The 19,019-nt window shown below is 50.1% G+C and overlaps 1 long non-coding RNA gene across 2 annotated transcripts; it reads left to right on the top strand.

Annotated features, from left to right (window-relative positions):
• Positions 1-5,973: 5,973 nt before the first annotated feature.
• Positions 5,974-18,482, top strand: LOC116825177 (uncharacterized). 2 transcript variants are annotated; one of them, XR_004373784.2, is made up of 3 exons: positions 5,974-6,393; positions 6,792-6,952; positions 16,926-18,482. It is a non-coding gene; the product is annotated as an uncharacterized LOC116825177 (long non-coding RNA). The 2 variants fall into 2 exon arrangements; XR_004373785.2 differs by lacking the exon at positions 16,926-18,482 and adding an exon at positions 10,450-13,010.
• The last annotated feature ends 537 nt before the right edge of the window (positions 18,483-19,019 follow it).

Raw genomic sequence — 19,019 nt, 5'->3', positions numbered from 1 at the left:
GAGAAAGGCAGTTAAACGAGCTGGCCCAGGCCCGAGCTAGTGACAGTTCACGGCTGGGCCACGACAGACCTGGCATTGCTTTGAGATCACGCTAACGCCCTGAACTCGCTTCCGGCCATGCCCAATGACCAGGGTAGCACCAGGAGCCTGCCTGCCATTGCCCTCGGCTCCTTGAAGCCAGGCTGGGCTGCTTGGAAAGCGACGACGCTGGGAACAGGCGGAGCGACCCAGCAGACACCAGCACAAGCTCTCGCGGAGTCTCTTGCTCAAGGGAGGGAGAAAAGAGCCGGGCAATGGGGCTAATAAGCAGCAGAAACACTGCTAAAGGGGGTGCTTTGCATGAGGCATTGGCTAGTCACTGAGGGGCCTCTAAATCCTCTGGGCCGAAAGCCCCAGTAATCACAGCGCTATAAAACACCAGCCACTTCAGAGCAGCCAGAGCCAGGTCAGCACGTCGGTCTCTGCCATGAATCAAGCAATGCTCCCTGTTCTAATCACAGCCAAATTACACCAGCCGGAGCCCTTTATTAAACTCATGTCAGCCTCATCAGCAAGAAGGACAGCGGGCTGGGGAAGACGCATTTACACGAGTGAATGGCTTGTATTAGGGACAGCGGTGGGGGGGAAAGGGGGGGCTTCTGAATACTAGCTCGGCTCTGTGCTCAAATTGTATGTAGGCACTATAACATACATGCATCATATGTCATGGATGTGTCTGCTCTAGGTGTAATATGCAAACGTGTGAACCTGAAACACACACACACACACACACACACACCCCTTCATGTGTGTACTACACACATGCATGTGAGTGCCCATGAATTGTACGTATGTGAAATACACACATCATCTGTCCCGTGTACAATACATACCCGTGCATTATGCGTCTGTTGTGTGAACACATGCGTGTGTCATGGGTGTGCATGCTGCATGTGCATGATATGGATGCATCACTGGGTGGCCATAACATACATCACATCATATGGAGTCAATGTGCAGCCCCGAACTCCTTGGTGTCAGCGGAAGTTTGGCACGAACAAAGCCTGCAAGCTGGGAGTCACAGGTCTGTGACACTTGCAGGGCAGGACAGGGGCGGCCTTTGCTGTATCTGCTCTGTGACTAAAAGAGTAGCTCATAATACTCTGCACTTGGACAGTGACTTCCATCCATGGACCAGCGTGTCTCACCCAGTCACCGATTACCTCACTACCCTCCCTGGCAGGGGGACCTCGTCCTGCCCAGCCCTCTGAACATAAGACAATGCTACAATCCCAACAGTTTGACTTCAGTTTGGAGAAACAAGGAACCAGGGATTCCTTGTGCCCCAGGCAGTGGAAATTCCTTCTGTCAGTGCAGCAGAGCAGGGCAAGGAGATGAGAGACAGTACAGAGCGTGCTTGGAAAGGAGCCAGCTAATGGGACCACCTGAACCCAGCAGGAAAATGGTCTCAAACGCTGCCTCCAGCTGCCTTTCATACCTGCTGCGTGGTGGCACTGCCCCAGGAGCTGTTAACATCTCCTCCCCATGCCGCTGGGCATGTCAGGAGCCATTAGGTCGCCCTGCAGCTGAATCGGGTGGAAACGTAGCTGTGTATAAGCATTAACCCCTTCTCAGCCAAAGCCTTTGCCACTGGGTACAAGCCGTGCCACCTCAGGCACTAAAGGAATTACCACCTGGGAGACCCAGAAAAGAAATCCATGTGGAAAGTAATCAAAGCATCAGAAAAACTGGAGCGATTAACCCTGTTAGGTCCTGGCCAGCCCATGCACCCCATTGACTGTCGTGTGCATCTGTGCACCAGAGACAGACCAGTACAGGGCCAGAACCTCAGCTGGTGTGACGCAGCCACGCGCCTTTGACTTTAATGGCGCAATGGAGCTGAGTCACCCCACCAGAGAATCGGGACCCCAGGTACGGCATTCATCTGTCTTTGGCTGCATGTAGATGGCAGGATTGCTTGTTTGCCTGGGTAAGTATGTGAATGTAGGTGAGGATCTGCACACATACTGAAGGGCAGTGTGTGTGTGTGTGTGTGTGTGCGTGCTCAGCATCTATGTTGTGTGTGTGTATCCATGTGCTAAAGGTCTCTATGGGTGTGTGCACACGTGTATCCGTGTACTCTGGCAACCATCTGGGAGCCAAGGTGTTTAGTCTATTCACAGCCCCTCTCTGATGGCATCTCTTTAGGGTCCTAGTCATGCCAAACTTCCTGCCAGCTGGGAGGGTAATTCCAGCTCCTGCCACCTGCCGTGGTTAGCAAGGCTGGGGAAACGTGTCTTCTTTCCCCTTGCTGATCCGTGCTATGTGCTTTTAGCAGTCACTCGGAGCTTTTTCTGCTTCACTGGCAACCTTGGGTCAGAGAAAGCCTCTCTTCCGGCAACTGCTTAAAACTCTTCCTTCACGTCTGAATGGGAGACTGAACTTTTAGCCTTTGTGCTCAGAGAGCTCCTCTCTTCCCCTGCGCTGAAAGTGCTCTAGCCAGTGGGATAGGTATCATCACCCCATTCTACAGGGCAGGAAACTGAGGCACAGAAAGGGGACGTGCTTATGATGCTGGCAGACCAGGTACCAGCTCATGCCAAAGTCCCCATGTGTCAACTGAACCCTAACAGACACCCAGCTGGGACCTGTCTGGCTCACCTGGGAGTTCGTATTGTTAACATTGGTATTGGAATTATAAGGCTATGTTGAGTGTGTAGACTCTAGTGAATGCTTGTGAGTTGCTGCCTGCGTTCATCTCCCTGACAACCTCCTGCCTGTGTAAGTGGCAGGATAGGAGAGAGACATTCATTTTTATAGTGTCTGTGTCTCAAATGCTTTGTCGAGTTAGAAAGTGTCTCGATGAGAAGAGGAGGACAGAGAGGAGAGGTGTTTTCAGCAGAAATCTGAGCTGGCCTGTGGAGAGAGACACAGGGAGATCCCTGGGGCTGAGGAGGAGAAAGTGGGCACATTGTACAGAGGGAGGGCACCAGGGCTCGCTCGGTGACCCCCCCCTGGTGACCCAACTTTCCTGACTTGGAGGGAAAACAACTGTCAAAATAACAAAATTTCCCGTGGGACAGAAAATTCTAGTCGGCACCAGTTCTAACTTTGATCCAGTCTAAACGCCAAACATGGATCATGCCTGTTTCACACTGACTAGGATCCTTCAGGGTTCCTTTATGACCCCCTCCTTTAATTACTTTTGGTCTGGAATGAACGAAAGGCACTGTCCTGTGCCATGTTGCTGTAAGCTGTTGTGCAGCTGCCATGTTCTACCCAAGAGGTGGTTTCCTTTCAGCGGTGGGTAAAGTGAATCCTTTGTATAAAATGTGCCTTGTGCTTTCGGATATTTCGATAAAAGGTACTGCATAAAGCTTGGGAACAGTGTGCCAGTTATTGATATTCTGTATATTGCATCATATCGAGTCCAGCACTAGGTGAGGAGAAGCAGGGTCTGGCAGTTAGAACACTACACATACCATCAGTATTTTCAGCCTGTTTTTGGTTAAAAAGCTGAACATGGACTGCGCGACAGAAGACCTAGGTTCTAACCTCATCTCTGATGCTGAGTTGCTGTGGGAATCGCTGTGTATTCATTCTCTGCTGAGGTTCTGGTAAGGCCCCATCAGTACAGCATATGAGTGTAATGTTGTGAACCTGATAAGATTCAAAATCAACTCTGATGCTGAAACCCTGGAGTTCAGAGACTTTAAGGCCAAAGGGGACCATTGTGCTCAGCTAGTCTGACCTCCTGCCCATTGTTCCTCGGAACCAAGTGCAGGCAGCAGAACTGTGTGCAGCTCCATAGAGATTAGCGGAACTGTGCCCAGTGACACTAACTTTGGCCCTGTGCAGTATTACAGCTGTGACTTGCAATGACTTCCTTAGCAGTCACTAAAATGTGCTTCAAGAGCAAACAGGCTAAACTCCTTGACTCCCAGAACGAGGAGCTGGAAGTCCTTAAAGTCTGTCTAATTGAATGTAACCCACAGAAAATATCTAACGTGGTCTGCCTTGGCCACGTCAGTTTCTATTAGCGATTCTGACCGATTATCTCTGCTGCCATCTGGTTTTTCAGAGGAAGGGCGCTCAGAACTGCCTGGCACTATTGCTCATAAAAAGTTGTCATTGAAAGGAATGAACATTTTAATGAAATGTTTGGTTCCTTTCAAATTTTGGTTTTCAGTTTGTCTGTTTGTTTGTTTACTAAAAGAAAATTGTTTCCTTTTGGTTTTACCTTTTCTGCTTCTTTCCTTTTCCTTTTTGCAGTGAGGAAAAGAAGGTTAAAGGTGAGGGGTATTGGAAACTGAAATGAAAGTTTTTCTTCAAATTTAAAAATTTTGCTTCATTAGAAAAAACTCCTTTAGCAATGTGAAGACCCCCGTTCAGACGTCTCAGATAGGGTGACCAGATGGGAGTGGGGGGTAATAGGAGTCTATACAAGAAAAAGACCCAAAAATCAGGACTGTCCCTATAAAATCGGGACATCTGGTCACCCTAGTCTCAGATTAGTCACACAGAAGTTGAGTCACCTAACACTGGAGCAGGGAAGTGGGATAACCTCTGCACGTGGCTTTAATGAGCCCATTACTGGATACAGTGCCCAGTTCTGATGCCCACACTTCCGAAAGGCTGCTGAAAATTGGAAAGGGTTCAGAAAAGAGCCCTGAGAATGATCAGAGGACTGGAAAAGCTGCCTAACAATGAGAGACTGAAGGAGCTCAGTCAAGTTAAGTTAGCCAAGAGAAGAGCGGTGACTAGCTCAAGGTCTGCAAGTACCTATATGGGGAAGAGGTTGGTGATACTAGATGGCTTTTTAATCTAGCAGAAAAAGCTATCACATAGTCCAAGGGCTGAAAGTTGAAGCTAAATTCAGATGAGGAATAACTGGATACCATGAGATTAGGTCTGACTAAAGACTGGGAGTGGTCGGGTCATTACAAAACCTAAACTTAATTTCCTCAGTACTAATTTCTTCCTACTGTTACTCTCACCTTCTTGTCAACTGCCTGTAATGGGCCACTCTTACCACTTAAAAGTTATTTCTCCTCCCTTGGTATCCGGCTGTTAATTGATTTATCTCGTTAGACTGACCTCACATTTGGTAAAGCAACCCCCATCCTTTCATGTCGTTATACCTGCTTCTGTATGTTTCACTTCATGCATCTGATGAAGTGGGTTCTAGCCCATGAAAGTTTATGCCCAAATAAAGTTGTTAGTCTCTAAGGTGCTGCAAGGCCTCCTCGTTTTTAATAGTGAGTGTAATTAATCGATGCAACAATGTACCCAGGAAAGTGGTGGATTCTCCATCATTTGGAGGCTTTAAACAAAGGCAGGATGTCTGTTGAAACAGCTCAAACGGAAGTCAGGGATTTGATGTAGAAATTACCAGGTGAGGCTCCATGGCATGTTACGCTCCCTCTCCCCACGGCCACAGCTTGCAGCTGACAAGCTCCAGGAGCTGCCGCAAAGAGAGGGACCCTGGCTGGCAAACTGTGGCAGAAATCTGGGGGGTGCAGGGGACAAATGACCCCATGTGTCACCTCTGAGAGTTCTTTAAACAACCTCCATACCACCATATAGAAACACCTCTGCCTGCCTCTTGGGTACTTCCCTTGGCTTTTGCATCACTCCCCCTGCTTAGCAAGACAGGTTTCGGTTACGGTAAACCCCACCCCTCAGTTAGGGCATAGCACAGACAGTTCTGGGGTGCTTTAGCCCTACTATACTCACTATTACTACTCACTCACTACACTCACTATTAACTACACGCACTGTTAGAAATGTACATCTTATGCCTTCTCTGAATTTAGCTTAAACTTTCAGCCATTGGATCATGTGATGCCTTTTTCTGCTAGATTAAGAAGCCATCTAGTATCACCAAGCTCTGCCCAATTACATTGCGCCTCCCCACTATCAGCAGGTACCAGTCCTCACCCCACCCAGTGTGTAAAGACGGAGCTGATCGGACAACTGAAAATCCTTGTTCCTGCTCAACTGTTTCTAGATCTGAACTCACTCCTGCGCAGGCTGAGGGGCTGAGCCCGGTGTGCAGACGGCACTGCAGTGAAAAACAAGGCAGGGGACGTGGCACGCAGTGAAACCACAAAGAATTGGGCTAAGTGGTGGAACCGCCTCAGAGGCAAGACAGCTGTAAAGGTGGCAGCAGAGACAGCAGCAGTGGAGGTGTTCCTTGACTCCTCCCTCTCCACCCCCCAGTTCGAGGTGGGGGGAGATGAACCCACTTTATCGCATCCCTGAATTCTGGGGCTTGGCTGACTTCGGCCAGCCAACGGCAAGCGGGACGCAGCAGAGATGAAGGGCAGTGGCATAATAAAGGGACTTTTATCTGTTGGAGTTTCACGCTGCAAGGTGGGAAACTGAGGCACGACCCAGCGTCCTGTGGGCCAGGTATTTGCATATGGTTTGCCTGCTTTTGAATAGCGGGTGAGGCGTCTGCCCAAATTGATGCCTCATTCTCACTCCCTTTTGTTATACGCACAGCACTGCTCGCGCATGGGGCAGGTTGGCCTCGTAGAGGCGCCCAGGGGTGGGGTTCAGTTTGCCCGGAGTTCTGGGCAGGAGCCCAAGCTGGATCTGGTTTGTAATGTTAAGAGGATCTCCTAGATATTGAATCCAGTCCTTGTTGCTGCCAAAACCACCTGGCAGAAGGGCTACACTGGTCCCTTCTGGCCTGAGACTATGAAAATCACTGGTCATCTTGGGCCGTTCAGGCCACAGACATTATTACAAACTTATTTCTAAGTTCACCTTGATGTGTCGTAAGTGATAACCCACATGCTTTCCAGATGGAGACAGGATGCCTGAGAGATCAAATCCTCCACAAACTGTTGCTTGCTGCCCACCTACAGCAATCGCAGCCGAAAGATTGTGGAGCAATATGACATCCTCTGAATGAGATAAGAAACCTAAAGACAAAACCGGCCACCCTCCAGAGGGCTGGAGGCGGGTAAGGAACACACCAGAGCAAGCCCTTTGGTCTGCCTGCACTTTGCTGACATCTCATTAGCTGCCTCAACAGTGTCTGAGTTGCATCCAATGTTGGCCAGGTGGTAAGGGCGCTAGCCGAGGACTTGAGAGACCCAAGGTCAATTCCTTGCCCTGCTACAGGCTTCCAGTGTGACAGCCCAGTCCCTTAGCCTCCCGATGCCTCAGTTTCCCATCAGTCAAATGGGGATGACAGCTCTGCCTTGCCTCACACGAGAGTTGGGAGGATACACTGAAGATTGTGAGGGGCTTGGTTACTACAGGGACAGAGGCTGTGGAATTACCTAGACAGAGAGGGAACCAGCACTAAATTCACTCCCAGGATCTAAAGCAGGAATAAAGTTCAGAGGGACATTGCAGAGACAATCCTGGGGTCATTTCATTCTGCCACCAGCCGGGAGTCCCCGTGCTTGGTGCGGTGTGGGAACCCCCACTGCCAGGGTCTCCTGCGTGCACTGCTGGAGCGAACAGTTAAAGGATCCGACTGCGCTGGCTTGATGAGATTCTAATCATGAGGCTGATCTCCAAGGAGGACTGGTCTCTGGCTCCTTGGAGAGAGGCCACGGGGGCAGAGGGCACCATGGGGAGGGAAGAGAAAAGATGGAAGCTCACGTCAGGGGCACAGGGACCCCAGAATAAAGAAGGTGAGGGGAGATTGCCCAACGGCCAAACCTGCATGAGATCAGGAAGATCAAACAGGGTTGCTGCAGGGTTCCTGGAAAAGCAGCAAAGCCCCGATTAATGTAGTGAAACCAGGTGCTTGTCAGCCCTTCACACTAGGGAAAATAACGGGGGAGACGTAACCCCCATTCTGCCCTTCCCCAGCACCGGTCCACGCAGAATTGGATGGGTTTGCATCACCCTGCCCTTTGCCTGACTGCCCCGGGGGGGGGGGGGGCACGCTGGGAGCTCCAAGGTCACTTCTAAGAGCAAAGATTAGAGACGTGTGAAATCAAGTGAAGTCCTGATGGTTTGATTCGTGGTGTGGCCGAGTCAAATATACACAAAACAAAGGTGCTGAGGACCCAGCGATGGAGAGGACCCATTCGATCGGCCACTCCAGCTGGTGGTCAGCACAGGGTTAGGCCCTATAATCTCCTCCTCAGGCTTTTGCCCAGTACAATCCCAAGCTATGATGTTTACACCACTTCTCTTGAAGGGTTTTTCTACAACCTAATTATTTGTGTTGCAGTAGCACTGGCTGAAACCTGGGTCCCAGTTTGCTAGGCTGTACACGCACACACACACACACACACACACACACACCAAGAGACAGTTTACAACCTAAAAGGCTAGGACAGACAAAGGAAAAGTGATTATCCCCATTGTACAGGTGGGGAAAACTGAGGCCCGGGATGATGACGTGACTAGCCCAAGGAGACAGTGGGAGCTGAGTTCAGATCTCCTGTGTCCCAGTCCAGAGCTTTCCCCATCCTCCCCACTCAGACACATTTAATCAACCTCACCTTTAGGACACTTTCCCTGGGACTCGCCTGCCACTTCATTTCACCCCATTACTCCCAGTCTGCCCCCCTTGGAGCTGCCCAGAAGCTCCCCTCCCCTCCTAGATCTTTCTGTGCCTTCCCACTCTTAGCACTGCTCGCTCCACAGTTCTCGGGGAACAATCGCCCCCAATTTTCTAACAAGAGGAGCTATTTTTATCTCAATCTGCCTGCCATTCCTGTGTCATTGATTGGGGTGGGCTGCCGAAGCTGTCAGTCTGCAGCAGCAGGCACTGGAGCGTGTGTTAACCAGACAAGAGGAAAGAACGTCGCCTGTCATAGCTTAGGCAGAACACAAACCCCAGCTGTCTGGAGTTTAAGCTTTTTTTAGAGCCTGCTGCACAGAGACTGCAAGGGGAGTTCCCTCGTCTGCGCCTCACTTTCCCCTCCCATGGCACTCCTTTTCCAGACAGCCAAGCTTTTCAGCACAGCCGCCTGCAGCCTAAATGTAGAGATGGGCATTTGTGCTCGGTGGTTTTTAAGATGCGCCCCGATGGTCAAGTTTTTGCACAGAGAGTATTAAATCAGTCCCCTTAAAATCCTTGGGGCTACTGCCTGGATCCAGCACATCCTTCTCAGTAACAGCCACACAAATTAAAGGGCTGGAAGGATGGATTTATTAAGAAGGGATTAAAAGGGCTAAGTATGCGTAGCTTGGTTGGGAGACAAATAAAGGACCAGCTATATGTGTCTAAAGGAGATGAACAACATGGGAAGGAAGGGAGACTTGACGAGAACTGAGGGCACCTGGGTACATCTGGATTTAGGATAATGTAGCCTGAATATCAAGAAATATTTCTGATAGTGAAAATGTACTGAGCTCCAGAGAGGAGAGCTGGGAGGCACATGGCTTGGGACATTTCCCTGCTGTAGCCTCTCCTGTTTAAAAAACAATGAGGAGTCCTGTGGCACCTTTTTTTTGTAGATACAGACTAACACGGCTACCCCTCCAATACTTGTCTCCAGTTCTAACAATCCAGCACGGGCCACCATGGGACGGACAAGACAGGACACAACTAGACACCTCTGGAGGCAAGAGAGAGAGCCAAAAACTTTTAAAAGGGTGAAGCTGTTTCCATTTCTCAGGATGCAAAACAGGCCCATTTTTTGTGGTCTTTTTAATTAATTTTTTTGCAGACAATGCTATCAACACTTTTCATTGACTGAAAACGAGCTTTTGGGTAAATGAAAAACTTTCACTAAAAACTTTGGGAACATTCTCATTATTCCCCTCACCACCCCCAAAAGTCACCAGTTTTTAAGGAACATTTTTGATTTGGGCAGGGGGAACCAAATGGCCCTGTCTCAAGGACGCTCTTTTAGTTTGAAAAATGTCAATCTGCTCTACTGGAGAGCAGACGGGAAAGGTCCCGCTGGGTAAGTTATTCCACAACTTCCTGCTTGGAGTTTTTGGCACCTTCTTCTGAAGAAGCTGCTCCTGGTAGGACCTCCTGGATAACACAGTTCCAAGAACCTCACCCAAATATTTCTCTATCAATCCATAACTTCTCTTTGAGCTATGGCGTATCTTTTCAAAAGACATCCTGTCTTGATTTAAAGACTCCAAGTGAAGGAGAATCTACCATGTCCCTTGGTAAATTGTCCAAGAGCTAATTTCCCTGCCTGTTAAAATGTGTATGTTATTTCTAATCTGTATCAGAGGGGTAGCCATGTTAGTCTGGATCTGTAAAAGCAGCAGAGAATCCTGTGGCACCTTATAGACTAACAGACGTTTTGGAGCATGAGCTTTCGTGGGTGAATACCCACTTCGTCAGACGTATTCACCCACGAAAGCTCACGCTCCAAAACGTCTGTTAGTCTATAAGGTGCCACAGGATTCTCTGCTACTTCTAATCTGGATTTTTCTAACTTCAGATACCAGCCATAGGCTCTCCTGGTGCCTTTTTCTGCTAGATTGAAGAGCCTGTTACTATCAACAATCTTTTCCCCTGTGTAGGTATTTGTACATAAGAACCGCCACACTGGGGCAGACCAATGGTCCATCTAGCCCATGGAGCTTCCTTCATCACCAAACTCCATCCTGCCTTCCCCCTGCTTTCCCGTGAGGGGCGACCCTCGGAAGAATCCATTTCAGATGTTCACTGCTCTAGAAAGCCAGGGGGCTGAACCCCAGGTGATAAAGAGTATATTCCTATCAAATTAATGTCACTAAAGCAGAGACCCAGCCAGCATACACACCATTGCAATAACGCAGAGGGGCAGGAGTTCCTTATTTGGCAGGGAGGAGATGTGGTGTTAGAGTCTGATGTGATACGTCAGTCACACGCACTCTGAGGGCCATCATGGGTTCAAAGGGTTTCTTAGATATCTGTGGTTTAGCTGGACGGTTACATTCAAATCTGTTTTCTTGACTCCCTGCAGCCTCCATGACTTTCCTGGTCTAACATCCATCCAGAGAGGAGAGGTATTCTGGCCTCCCCAACTAACTTTGGCCTGGTCACTGGACAGGTGTCTGCCTTTGTCTGGATGGATCTGATCCTCCAAGTCATTCACTGGCTTCTGGGAGGTGAGGTCTCTCCACACATCACAGATCAGGGCACTAGTGAGTTTCCATGTTCCATGTGATCAGTGTTTCCTGTTCCTAACGCTATGGTTGTGTTTAAGATACCATGTATCTTGCCACATGCAGACGAATTAATCTTCCTTCACCACTGAGGATGGAAGAGGTAGAGTTTCCTGAGACAGAGTCGTATCAATCCCTGTCCAGGGAAGGGTCACGTTGGTATTCTTCAGCAGGGCCGTCTCTAGGCACCAGCTTATCAAGCTGGTGCTTGGGGCAGCAACCCCGGAGAGGGGCGGCACTTTCACATATTCGGCGGCAATTCAGCGGAGGGTCTCTCACTCCCGCTTGGAGTGAAGGACCTCCTGCTGAATTGCCGCAGATCGCGATCACGGCCTTTTTATTATTTTTTTGGCTGCTTGGGGCAGCCAAACCCCTGGAGCTGTCCCTGTTCTTCAGCTACTGAGCAAGATTTAAGCACTTATTGCAATAAATCAAAGCTGTAAAGTCCTATACAATACAGGGAAAAGACAGCACATGGCAATGGAGCCGAACTCATTTTGGGGAGGGCGAGTTACTAGGATCTGTGGAGAAGGATGTGAAGTAAGACTACATAATGCCCTCAGTCTGCAGCCGAGCTCCCACTGGCATCAAGGGATGGTTTAAACCAAGGCTTGAAATGACTAATCACTCAGCAAGAAATTCTGTTCCTCTTTCGAACTGCTGCTATCCCTGCCCTTTGCTTCTCTAGTTCATCTCAATTTTTATGTCTCTTCTCTATGCAGCACCTTCCCTGAAGCAGCCACCCCCATGCCGTCCTGGGAATGTCACTCCTAAAGTAATCAGCAGTGAAATAGTTAATAGTTAACGGGACATCATTGGGCTTCAGAATTAACATCTAATGGGGTATGTGATAAATGAAGGGGGGGTAGCTTCCTTTTACGGACACTCAGCCAGCCAATAGCTATAAAATCCCTCTTAGTAGCTGTTCTCTAATTGCTCTACCTGTAAAGGGTTAAAAAGTCTCACTGTGATGCATAGGTAACAGGAAGCGAGTGGGCACCTGACCAAAAAAGCCAATGGGAAGGCTAGAACTTTTTAAAACCAAGAAAAAAGAGTTTGTCTGCCTGTGTTGTCCCAGGGAGAGGCAGACAGGCAGCAGTTATGCTGTAAGAAGCTTGGGCCAAGTATGAAAAAATCATCAGTATCATACCTGGTGTTGGGGAAAAGACCACCACTCTATTGAATTTGAATCAGATAGCCTGAGGCACCTTTATTGATTACAAGTGTGCGCACACAGGGAGAGCCAGCGGGTCACCCTAGCAAGGGTTAAGCTGCTCTGCCTGTTACAAATGTTACTGAGCTTATAAAGGTTAAAACCGCAAAACGTCACACATAGATACAGCCTTATTTGGAATACAAATTGCTAATGCTGCAAAGCATGACTAATATTTACCCTATGGCATACATATTGCTATTTAGCAAGCAACTCTCACACATTTTCCTATTTTCCTGTTATTGTCTTTGCCAGTTAAGTCTGCGGTTTGACCGTTCTAGCACTTTTTCTGTAGTCCCGACAGCAGGCTCAGCTGTTGTAACTTAACAGATCTCCTGGTTCCCCTTTATCCAATTCTAGTTCCTCTTTTGGGGGCCCTGACTACATCTTTCTGCCTTGGCATGCCCTTTATACAGTAAAACAAGCTAAACTAAGGCTCTAAACTATTTTGCTCAAAGGCCTAGAGCCTAAGACAATGGGGGGGGGGGGTATTTTCCCTAACACTAGAAACTACTCATTTAAAACCCCAGATATGTAAGTAGATCAGGAAATGTCTAGGAAGCCATGGTTAGGTTTATCCCTTTGATTTCTTAATGACTTGTGGATTCCTCTGTGCTAACCTTTGTTTTGCTGTAACCTTTAAGCTGGACCTCAGGACAGTTATTCTTGGTGCTTAATCCTTGTAGTTGCTCTTTTAAAAATCTAGCAATAGCCAGAGTTCCCAGATGTATTTTCTTTCTTTCTTTTAATAAAATTTACCTTTTTAAGAACAGGATTGGATTTTTGTGTCCCTAAGAGATTTGTGTACATGTTGTTTAATTAGCTGGTGGCAACAGCTGATTTCCTTGTTTTTCTCTGTCTCAGCTCTTCCCCGGAGAGGGGGTGAAAGGACTTGAGGGTGCCCCACAGGAAGGAATTCCCAAGTGTGCCTTCCTGGCCTCTCAAAGGGGTTCTGCACTTGGGTGGTGGCAGCATCTACCCATCCGAGGTCAGAGAGAAGCTGTAACCTTGGGAGTTTAATACAAGCCTGGAGTGGCCAGTATTAATTTTGAGAATCCTTGTGGGCACCACCTTCTGCAGTGAAAGTGCCAGAGTGGGGAATTCGCTCTGACAGGGTTAATGGGTGCATGGGAGATAGCACCGCTTGGAGTGACTGCAGACTCGGGAAGCCAACACTGTCTCAGTTTGCACTTGGTGCACATTTGGAAGGGCTTCTGTGGAGCCATAAAAAGTGGTGAGGTTTTGTTTCTTTTTAAAGGAAAGCTTGAATTGCATAGAATCTGAATATGTCACACAGGGAATATTAACTCATCAGGCAGGCTAGATTTGGGTGCACCTCCTACGTGTACAACACATTCAGTAATCATCCCCTCTGTCGAGTCATAACCCACTTCCTTGTTCTCTTTCTATGTCCCAGCCACTGCCATTGAGATGAGTTACTGCAGGTGCCTCTAGCTATATATATAACAAGTTTAGGGAAGGGGGGCGGGATGGCTTAGTGGTTTGAGCATTGGCCTGCTCAATCCAGGGTTATAAATTCAATCTTTGAGGGGACTATTTAGGGATCTGGGACTTAGTCCTGCTAGTGAAGGCAGGGGAATGGACTCAATGACCTTTCAAGATCCTTTCCAGTTCTATGAGATATGTATATCTCCATATTTTAATAGGCTAGTGTCAAGTACAGTATCTTTCCCCTTCTTGTATCTCAGCTTACCTTTCTGCTGTGGGACAGATCAGAGGTTAGCCTTTTCATGATAATTATTATACAGTGTGAGATCTCTGATAGAAGGAGAATGACATTAAACCTCTAAAGGCAAATACACACACACACACTCTTCCTCATAACTCTGGAAACTATTGAGACTTATTGTCAATAATCATTTTTTTAAAGAGAGACATTTGAGGGGTGGGGATCCCCAAGTTTTAGTGCTTGTTACTATCACAAGTTCAGTTGCAAAATATAATTCTGTGCCTGCCGGCACATACATCTTCACCCGTACAGCTCATCTCTGGGAGGACTTACCCTACTCAGTATCTGTGGAATGCTGTCCAAGCCCCCCCGTCAGGCATGCCAATGGCTTACAGTTGGGGAATGAGGATAACCCCACCATCTCCTTCCAACTTCCCTTGCGTCTCTGGAATGACAGTCTGCAATTTGCACAGCCTGCAACAGTTCTAGTCCTCTCCTTCTCTGGCGCGGTGCACGAGGCTGCAGTCTGAATCCAACAAACTGGCGCTGGAACACAATCTTCATAGCAGAACCTTCCACTGCCCTGCAGGGTCCTCCACTCCAGCACCTGGCGCTCACTGCTCCTATTTATAAACTCCTCCTCATCCCCTTGCTTTCCCATTGGTCCACTCTCAGAGTGACTCCAGCTGTGTCCTGCCAGGCTGTTTGCCCACAATGGAAAACACCTAGGTAGCTTCAAGCAACGAATGAGCACACCCAGTGCCTGCCACACCCAGTTCTGGATGTTTCTGGCCCACCCAGCAGTCACCCTGCCCGGCCCAGGGAAATCTGCAGCATTTGGTGGGGTAAATAAGGGAAGAACCTGAGGGCTACATAGTGCTTGTTTTGGGAACTCTGGGCATGTCCATGCAGCATTTTGGAGTGAGCTGCCCAGCCTGGGGCCACAGACGGCCGGAGGGCCGTGCGCTAGTACTGTAAAAACAGACGTATAGACAGTGCTTTGAAGTTGCAGCTGAAAATTAGGGATGGGGGGGTGGCCTTCAGAGCCCAAAGCACTACTTCAAAGTGCTGTCTGTACAGCTGATTGCAGAGCACTAGTGCAGGCCCTGCTAGCCCGAGTTTGTGGCCCCGCTCCAAAACGCTGTGTAGACATGGCCACAGAGTTCCCAGAACAAAACAGGCACTATGTAGCCACCAGTGGCTTCCCTTATTTACATAAGAACATAAGAGCGGCCCTACTGGGTCAGACCAAGGGTCCATCCAGCCCAGTATCCTGTCTACTGACAGTGGCCAATGTCAGGTGCCCCAGAGGGAATGAACAGAGCAGGGAATCATCAAGTGATCCATCCCCTGTCACTCATTCCCAACTTCTGGCAAAGAGAGGCTAAGGAACTATCCCTGCCCACCCTGGCTAATAGCCATTGATGGACCCATCCTCCATGAACTTATCTAGTTCTTTATTGAACCCTGTTATGGTCTTGGCCTTCGCAACATCCTCTGGCGAGGAGTTCCACAGGTTGACTGTGCATTGTGTGAAGAAATGCTTCCTTTTGTTTGTTTTAAACCTGCTGCTTATTAATTTCATTTGGTGGCCCCTAGTGTTTGTGTTATAAGAAGGAATAAATAACACTTCCTTATCTACTTTCTGTACACCACTCATGATTTTATAAACCTCAATCATATCCCACCTTAGCCATCTCTTTTCCAAACTGAAAAGTCCCGGTCTTACTAATCTGTCCTCATATGGAAGCTGTTGCAATGCAAGTGTGGGGGTTTACACACACAGTAAGATCAGATCACAGATGAACACACATGCTCCAGGATGGCTGGAAACTAAACTTTTATAGCTACTCAACATCTGAAATCTATCCTATGCCTATCAGCAGCAGGCTGGGTAGAGGGCAGGGGGTAAGCTTGACTTGCTGATGTCCGTGGGCGTTTTCCCACCAATTCCAAGGGGAGCGAGAGTGGGCCTATAGTTTGTTTCACTGCAGACTTCGCCCAACCACGTTGTAATTAGAGCAGCAATCAGCCAGACCAAAAGCCTAGCGCTGGAGCAATTGCTCCTTGCCCAGTCCCCACTGATGCACCTATCCGCCTGGGTCCAACCATTGCCAGTGAGCACTTTCCTGGCTCCAGTCTCTCTCTGTAGCTTTGGTTGCAAACCCCACTCTAGTAGATAAAGCTGGAAAGTGCCACAGGAGTTCAGCGCTCTCCTTCTCCAACCCCCTTGTCCCGGTGCCTCCCCACACCAGCCTGTAATGTAATAGCGATTAACCAGCTCTTAAAGTGCTGGTGGGGGGGGCCCCAGCTGGATTTGGCTGGGCTCTGTGGGAAGCGTCTGTCATCATGCCAGCACCTCCGCCCTTTGAAAGAGTATAGAGACACCCCCTGGTATCAGGCCAGCTCTGACACACAGGGCAGGGGTGGGACTTGGGCGCTGCCTCCATCCCACCCTGCTTGCATTGGATGATGGCTAGCTTGGTCGGAACTGCCAGCCCTGCGTGCTGTAAGACCGCTGGGCTGGGGCACAAGGATGTGTGTGTGTGGCGGGGGGTCGTTCTTGTTGGTCTGCTCAGGGCCAGCCCAGACTGGGACCCTAGATTATTAGAACTGTGCTTGTTCAGAGACACATGGGCACATTCCGCATAGGTAACAGGTTCTGCTCTGCGCTGACACACAGATAATAGGAGCCCCTCTAGCTCCAGGCTCTCGGCGTCAGCTCTGGCTCTAGACGCTCACACGTGCAGCTCTGGAGGTCCCCGGTCAGTCCCTGCTGCGTTGCCCAAGAGAGCAGTTCCCGCACAGGGGCAGTGACTGTGCATTCACTCCCCAGTGCACGCGGAAGCGGCCAGCTCACCATCACTAGAGTGTGCAGCTGTGGGCACAATTCCACACGGCTCAGCGCAGGCCTGGACGCTCAATGCTGATTTTCTCCTTCCCTAGACGCCCTGCAAATTTCCCGTTGCAACGAAACAGCCGTAATCCTGCACCGAGGTGCCTTTCGGAGACTGGATGGGGAAAGCAGCGGCAGTAGCCGGGTGCCGCTTGTAGCCCTGCCTCGTGCACAGACGGTGGTGCTGTGAGCCACTACGTGATCGGATGCGCCGGCACAACTTTCACAACGCAGCAGGCGGGCACAGTGGAGCAGCAGGTGTTTGCTTTTGACTAGCTTGCTCCTAGATACCAGCCACCTTCCGAGGCCTCTTCACTTCCAGGCCTTGCCTGCCCTCGCTGCAGCACCCTGGAGCTGCTGGCAGAGCCGTGCTCTCTCTCCCACTCCCTATGGCCGCTCCCATTTCCTGCCCCAGCCACCCCAAGAGCCCCCACCTGCTTCCCTTGAAATCCATGGCAAAGCTCCCCTTCGCTCTCCCTGACAGCAGGAGCAGGCTGCCAGGCCCCAGCCCACGGCCAGCTCCCCGGGGGCAGGGCAGGAGATGCAGCCCCCAGCGGCTCAGGTGCCAGTGTTTCGGCACACAGAACGCTAGGCAGAGACAGGAGCCTTCCCCACACCTGGGGGCTCAACGCCCTGCACGGCGGCTAGACCCACCAGCAGAGTCCCAGTTCAAACCCCCCATTGCCAGGCTCCCTAGCCCGAAGCTTGATGTCCCGTGTTCTCCTACTGCGCTCTGGATGTGTCCAGTTCCCCACTGCTGTGTCTGTCCCTAGCTGCCCGGCCCAGAGGTGCTCCACCCCACCCTTTTCGCCCCCATAGGACTCAGTCATAGTCAGCCGCGCTCCAGCCGAGAGCCATGGGGGTGCTGCCCAGGGCTCACTTGCTGACCCCAATCCCTGCTCTCTGCTCTCTGTGCAGCCGCTCCAGCCTCCCCAGCATAGTCCACCCCTGCCCCAGAAAGCCCCAAGGAAAGGCTTGTGTGTCATTGGAACCGGCTTTTCCCCAGTGTTTGCCATAGGGGGAGGGCAGGATGGCCAGCGGGGGCACAGTCTGCTCCAGCATGGCCAGATGCTTATCACACTCCCAAACCTACCTACCTGCCTCTGCCTTATCCCCCCCCGCCCCCATCAGTTCACAGTGGAGGACAGGCTATTTATCCATGAGTGCCTGGCATGGGGTGGTTGTGCTAATTAGGGGGGTGGAGCTAGAGCATATGATTTAGGAAGTGTCCCGGAGCTGCAGGGTGCCCTAAGACCTCACACCTATTTGTAAATATTCTTGTACCTGTCTGCGACTTGGCTCGTCCTCTGTCGTCATCTTCCATTATAAATCCTGCACAGATGTGAGGCTTGCTCTTTACAATCTCAGCTCCATGCCACATCGGTGTAACAATTCATCCAGCCCGAGCCCCCGCGGTAATGTGTGTGCATGTGCACAGGAGTGTCAGGCACTTGCTTCGTGCATGTGATGGTCTCTCCTCTCTCTTATGCACGTGAACCCAGACGTTCCCAGGCTCTAGACCTGCTGATGACTGTGAATATCTGTAGGACTGAGGCTATTGGCAAAGCAGCTCCCAAGATGGGTCCTGAACGCCCATCTGGCCCAGATGCCTGTAACAACTTTTCTTCTAGGGGAGTACGTAAAAGACTGGTTCACTATGTCTGAGTGTATCTCCCTCCTGTGGCTGGGCCCAGTGAGGATCCTCACCTTGCAGGTGCTAGGCGAGGATCCCGTTAGCTCAGACAGTGGAGACCTGTGTTTTTCTTGATGCAGAAGGTGCCGAGTTCATACCCAGGCTCCCAAGCCCTGTGTCGTTGGTGCAGAACAGTAATTGTATCCCAGGGTGCACCAGCTAGAACTGGTGCACAGCGGCACCTGCCCATCAGATATGGAGTTGCCAACCCCCCTGGACTGGCCAGGAGTCTCCCAGAATCAGAATCGATCTCCCAGTGGCTACTGAAACCAAGCCGGGAGATTTTAATAGGCTCCTAAAGGTCTGGCCGGCAGCATAGCAGGGCTAAGGCTGGCGCCCAACCTGCCCTGGTTCCAGTGGCTCCCAGAAGCAACTGGCACGTCCCTCTGGCTCCCAGGCACAGGAGTGGCCAGGGGGTCTCTGAGCACTGCCACTGCCCCAAGCGCTAGCT

Source organism: Chelonoidis abingdonii, chromosome 6, assembly GCF_003597395.2.
Source record: "Chelonoidis abingdonii isolate Lonesome George chromosome 6, CheloAbing_2.0, whole genome shotgun sequence".
NCBI lineage: Eukaryota > Metazoa > Chordata > Testudines > Testudinidae > Chelonoidis > Chelonoidis abingdonii.
The sequence above is the reverse complement of the archived record's forward strand: the minus strand, read 5'-3'. Positions and strand labels throughout refer to the sequence as shown.